This window comes from Equus caballus, chromosome 8 (assembly GCF_041296265.1).
Source record: "Equus caballus isolate H_3958 breed thoroughbred chromosome 8, TB-T2T, whole genome shotgun sequence".
NCBI classification, from domain to species: Eukaryota; Metazoa; Chordata; class Mammalia; order Perissodactyla; family Equidae; genus Equus; species Equus caballus.
Window position 1 is genome coordinate 11,304,871 of NC_091691.1, and position 6,654 is coordinate 11,311,524.

The window sequence follows — 6,654 nt, forward strand, 5'->3', positions numbered from 1 at the left end:
TGAGGGAAGTTTCTGGGGTGACTAATGGTCTGTTTCGATAGGCAGGCATCAAAATAGATTGAACAGTACACTTTAGATCTGAGCATTTCATTGCATATAAAGTTGACATCAATTAAGAAACATGAGCTATTGTTTTTATGATTGTCATTACTGTTTTTTTTGTGCACCAGGCATCATGGTTGACGCTTAAGCATTTTGTCTTGTACGTAAGTGCCATGAGGGCGGGACCCTGTCTCTCTTGCTCCTGCTTGTTTCCCCAGTGCTCAGCATAGTACACAATAGGTGGTCAGTAAATGTTCGTTGAATGAATTCACGAGTGAACAAACGAGTGCGTGTGAAGAGGGCGAGGGAAGGAGTGAAAGCAACGTCTGGCTTTAGAAAGCACAGCTGGGAGAAGCACAGCCCTGATATTTACAGCCCTCCAGCATCTCAGTTCTGGTTTGCTGGACAAATGGGGGCTCGGTTAACACTTACATCTATGTATTTACAAGACAGCCTGGAGGCTGCTTGGGAACTAATTCAGCGTCTCGAGGAAATCATTTGCCTTTAGAAAAGAAGATGTAAATATTCCCCACTCAGCTGAACAGGATGGCTCCACTGGGCTTCCGAGAATAGCCCTTAAGAACATCCTTTGACTTACTCAGGAAGGCTTTGCAGGGGAGGCTGGGAGAGTGGTCCAGGGAAAGAAACAGAAACTGACGTCATGGAGCGCCTACTATGCATTGGGCACCGTGCTGAGCACGTCCGTATGCATCGTCTCCTTTGTTCCCATGAATGAAGCCAGCAAGGGTCATTGTCTCCATTTCAGAGATGAGAAAACAGAGTCTCAGAAGGATCTCAGACGAGTTACACTCTGTCGGGATTGGCACTGAAACCCAGGCCTGCCTGACACCTTGCAGGGGTGTGAACCAGAGTGTAATCCTGGCTCTGACACTTGCCTGCTGGGCGCCCAGGGATGCATAACGCTCTCTGAGCTTCAATTTCCTCATCTGTGCAAAGGTGCTCCATGCCTTCCCTTCTCTGCATCCTCTGGGCGAAGCCATGAAGACAGCATCCTGGACGGTGCCCAGAAGCAGCAGGTGGTCACTGTTTCTTGGTCTCTCTGCCTGGGAAGAGGTGAGGCCGAAAGGAACCTCAGGGAGGGCAGAGAGGCACCAACTTCTCATCTTCCCCAGGGCAGCTGGGCATGTCACCAGCCAGGAGGTCACCTGCCATGTTGCTGACTCAGGGAACGGACACTCAATTCTCCATCAAAACTTTCCAGTTGGCGCTGCCTTCTTAATCTGTTCAGGAGCTCACCGCTTCTCACACCCCCACTGCCACCACCCTGGTCTGAGCCACCTTCATACCTCACTGGGACGAGCGGCCTCCACACTGGTTTCCATGATTCTGCTCTTGTCCCTTGGAGCCTATGCTCTACCCAGCAAATAGGTTGATTCTCATAAATTCCAGGTCATATCACATCACAGCTCTGCTCCACACACTGCAACAGCTGTAGGGCGACCATCTCCTCCTGGTTTGCCTGGGGCTTTCCCAATTTTAGCACTGAAAGTCCTGTGTCGTCCCAGGAACCCTCTCAGTCTGGGGTGACGTGGGATGGTTGGTCACTCTAAATGGCTCGCAAATCTCTCTGAGTTAAAGCCAACATCTTTACAAAGTCCTGCCTCGTCCGGCCCCCGTCACCTCTTTGACCTCGTCCGCCACTCCTCGCCCCCTCCCTCACCCCACTCCAGCCATACTGGCCTCCTTGCAGATGTGCAAACATGTCATTCATGCTCCCACCTCAGGGCCTTTGCACTGGCTGTTCCCTTGACCTTAAAAGCTCTTCCTCAAGTTATAGATGTGGTTGGCAATGTCACACTCTTCAGGCCTTTACTTTCAGGTCTTTCTCAAGGAGTCTTCTGCTGCCCACTCTATCTGAAATAATCTCCACACCACTCTCAATGCCTCTGAGACCTCTCTCCTGCTTTATTTTTTCTCCCCTCTTCCTTTCTTGATCTCACACATTGTGTATTTTACTTTCATCTCTTTTTTACCATTTGTCCTGCCCCCAACTAGAATGTGAAGCCCACGAGGGCATGAATCTTTGTCTATTTTAGTCATTGCTTTATCCCCGGTGCTAGCATGGTGCCTGACACACAGTAGGTGCTTTATCAATACAGGTTGCGTGAATGAACTTCCTTGGTGTCGCCCACGAGTTGGGTCCTGGATCTCACAGTTGGGTTGGGGCGGGGGCAGTGAGCGAGCACAGAGCTGCAGGCTGGGCTGCCAATACAATGGCAGAGGGAGAAATAGGCATGGGGGAGACTGAGGCAGAGCCCCCAAACCCCGCCCAGAAGTCGGAAGGCTGAGAACTGAAGGAAGAAGGTCAAGAGGACCCCGCCCTGCCAGCAGTGTCTGCTCCTCCTCCACAGAGAACATCCCTGCCCGCCCCCCCACTTGCCCCACCTTCCACACTCACCTCCGGGATGTCCATGCATAGGTACCAGGGGGGAGCAGTCTGTGGACCAAAAACCCGGGCGCCCACCCAGCCATAATGGAGATATCTGATCTCACCAGCAGCAAGAATAATTTCAGTTACCTCCCTCTTTTTTGGAAATGACATGTTTAAATCTATCTGATGGCTTCTCATGCCATGGCAATTTGGTGTAAGTCACTCGACCCATTAGGCATGAAATTGGGTTCCTTCAAAGACAGCAGAGCCGGCTGGGCACCTGGGGAGCCATCCCTCCAACCCTCTCCCCCTGGGAGGAGGTTGCTTGAGATGGGAGCTGACAACAGAGGTGAACAATCGGTGCGGCTGGGCCCTCTCTTAGGGTGGCCGTGCCCGCGTCAGAGCTGCAACTCCCCAGGTGACCTGGCCACAACATTGGAAGGAGGCCAGAGAGCGCAGACTGAGGGGTCAGGCGCTCTGAACTCTTATCCCAGCTCCTTCATTGCTAACTGGGTCCGTCACTTAGTTTTCCCGAGCCTCAGTTTCCGCCTCTGTAAAATGGGCACAATAGTCCTCATCCTGGTGCTCCTGACTGCCAGACAGGCTCTAAAACTCAGGGTCTCCCCTCCCACCCCTTATTACACAAGCAGAAACCCAGGCCTGGAGGGGTTTAGTAAGCAGCTCGAGGAGCCAAGCCCATTCCTAGAGTCTGGGCCTCGTTAGCTCCCGGATGGAGCAGGCAGGGCTCCATCTTTGGCCAGACTTTGGCCAGAGGGAGATGGTAAAGCTGGAGTGATGTGATCTGATCCATAGGCCCGTTCTACCAGCCGACTTTTAGGAAAGCACCGTCTACACTGCCAAGCTTGGCTCCTGGTGTTATTGCCATACCATGAGGCCAGAGAGCATGGACCCAGGGGTCAGAGCCCTGGGTTCCAACCCCAGTTCCACCGGCTCATCTTCTTGTCCTCCCTGAACCTCAATGCCTGAGTCAGAGGGAGGATCCCCAACCTCTCCCCTCGTTTCATCTTCTTCCCGACCCCTCACTCACTTCGCTCTCCCCAGGCGCTGAGCAACAAAGACCTGTTATTCATTGAACTGGTCGCACCCAGCCTGGACTCAGTTTACCAGGGAGCGAGGCCCTAAAGGATTGCATCCCCAGCATCCTTCACTTCCTGCAGCTGATGCGCCCCCCTCACCGAAGCATAACCTGGGGGCCCGGCGGGGCCAAGGGCTTTTGGCAAATGCCGCCACATCTCCCCTACCCTTTGCAGCCAGGCTGAGCAGGAAGACCATGAACTTTAGATTGTGGGAGATGGGAGACGGAGAAGAGTTAAATAAGCCACTCCAGTGAGCTCCGCATGTGGAAGGCCTGTGCTATGAGCACAATTGTACCCACAGGGACCGGGCCTTCATGCAACAAGACACGAAAGAGTGTTGAGTCATTTTAAATTTTTTCTTACATGCGTAGAAGACACAGAGTGATGAATGGGGCAGCGGACCCCCAACACCCATCTCCTAGAAGTGATGTTTAAATAGCGCCAAACACAGCACCCAGATCCTTAAAGACGTACAAGGAATGGGAGCTGTGATGGTTCTTAACAAAGGGTGACAAGGTCACTGCCTCGCCTTGTCACCAAGGCTGCTGCTGAGCATCGATCATCTTGCCCTGAAGCTTGCTGCCCACACTGACAGGTACACAAGCAACCGGGTCTGGGGGGTGGGAACAAGCCCGGGGTGCTCATCTCTTGAGGACAACCACAGGAGCTCAGGCAGGCCATTAATCACATCTAGAGCCTTCCACACCCCACACGCCATGGCATCTGCCTCTCCCGGCTGCAGCATCTCCCCTCTCCTGTTCTTCCCACTCGTACTCTTTGGGACTGGAAACAGTGCAGGACCTCCATTCCTCGGCCCTGAACTGTGCAGACAGCCAGGTGCCTTGGGACAGGGCTGGGTCTCTTTTGGCCTGGGGCAGGCGCTGGGAAAGGCTGGGACAAGGCAGACACAGGAGGATGGTCCGTAGCAGGTAAAATCCTGATGGGGCGTCAGGTGACGGGGCATGGCTGATGCACGCATCTCCAAGTTTTTTACCTGTCTCCTCCAGTAAACTGTAAGCTTCCCGAAGGCAGAGCTCCATGCATCCCAGTCTTGGCTTTATCTATGGTGCCTGCAACCGTGCCCAGAATATAGGGGGGAGCGGGTGGAAAGGTCAATAAATATTTATGGAATGCAAAAATGTTAATTGAGTTCTAAACTCAGATCTGCCTTTGAGAGTCTGTGGACAGATCTTTTCTCTCTCTGAGCCTCGATTTCCTCATCTGTAAAGTCATCTCGAGCTTTCTTCTAGTCCTGAAAGGCTGGGGTTCCTTTAAGATCTGAGCATGCTGTTACAAATGGCCTCGGGGCCCGAAACATTTCCGCTGGCCTCTTGACCCACCTGGATCCGTGACTTCCAACACCCTCACCTTGGAATTAACTTTAGTGACCTTAGCAGAGAAGCCACAGCAAAGTTCGGCGACACGGATGGAGCCTTAGACTGGACATCAGGAAACAGCACTTCTGAGTCCAAAGGTCATTGTTTATTGCCACTGTTTATTGCAGGCTGACTATGTGCCAGGCATGTGCTAAGTGCTTCACCAGCGTTTGATTTTTCACAGGACGCTGGGGAGCTGGTACTCGTCCTAGACCCATGATACAGATGAGAAAAGGAGGGCTAGAAAAAGGTGAACGGACTGAGGTCGTGAAGGGAGGGAATGGCACTGCCTAGGGCATGAGGCACTTCATCATCCCTGGTAGAAGTGAAGGCTTGTGTGGGGCTTCCTGAGCCCGGTCCTGGGCTCACACGCTACTGATGCGACAGCAGAGTCCACGCCGGGATTTCTGGAGTCAGCTTACAGGGAGGAGGACTAAGCTGGGAGAGTAGCTTCTGCATCAGGCTGTGTGGGGTTGGGAGGTCTGCGAGGCAGGAGACAGTTGTCATTTTCTAGGATGTTAAATTGACTCTTAAAGAGCCTCTTCAGGATTTCTGTTTCCTGCTGCACAATGAGGAAAGCTTTGCTGTGATTACGCAGGTTTAACCTTTGTGAATGCATCCCTTGCACATCCCTGAGGAATAATGACAGGTTTCTTCCTTTGACAAAAAGGTACTTCGTAAAATAAATGTCCAGGAAGTCTTTAACGGGGAGCTCACAAGATAATTCCGTCTTTATTTTTCTTTATAACACCTCTCGCTCTCTGACAGTGGATTTATTTTCTTGCTTATTTTCTGCCTCTCTAGGTAGGATGCTCCCTCCAGACAAGCAGGGGTCTCTGCCTGCTCCCCATGGATCTCCAGAGTGGCGAACAGTGCCCAGCACATAGCAGGTTCTCGGCAAATACTGGCGGAATGACTAATCCCGCTGGCACACGAGGAGAAGCTCATGGGAACTCATGAGTTCTGGGCCCTAAAAAAGGTCCAGGAAACCTCAGTGCCAGGAAGGCAGCATGAATCATTTCCTGACTTCCATAGTTGTTTTTGTTTGAGGGCCAGGAGCTCGGAACATATTTATCTGATCACGACATGAATGACAATGATCATTGTTAATAAATTAAATCACCACCTACTATTGCATAGCGTGTGACATAGGCTGTATTGTGACCCCCCCAAATTTGAAGCTCTAACCCCCCAGTACCTCAGAATGTGTCTGTATTTGGACACAGGGCCTTTAAGGAGGTGATTAATTAAAATGAGGTTGTTGGGGTGGCTGTAACCCAATCTGACTAGTGTCCTTACGGGAAGAGGAAATTTGGAAGCATGGAGACGCTGGGGGTGCACGAACAGAGGAAAGACTATGGGAGGACACGGAGAGAAGGTGCCTGTTTGCAAGCCAGGGAGACAGGCTTCAGAAGGAGCCAGACCTGCTGACACCTTCCTCTTGGGCTTCCAGCCTCCAGAATGGTGAGAAAGTAACATTCTGTTGTTTAAACGCCCCAGGCCGTGGTATCACGTTATGGCCGCTCTAGCATACTACTCTCCCATCCTACTAATGCATCATGCTACTCCCCCATTCCCAGATCGAGTAGATTCTAATAACTATTACCCCATTGTTGAGATGAGGGAACTGAGGCCCAGCAAGGGAAGTGACTTGTCTGAGGTTCCAAGACTCCATGGGACCCGCTGTAGGAAACATTGGGAGAGCCTGGTGCGTAGGTCCATGTCTTCTCCCATCCATCCCTCATGC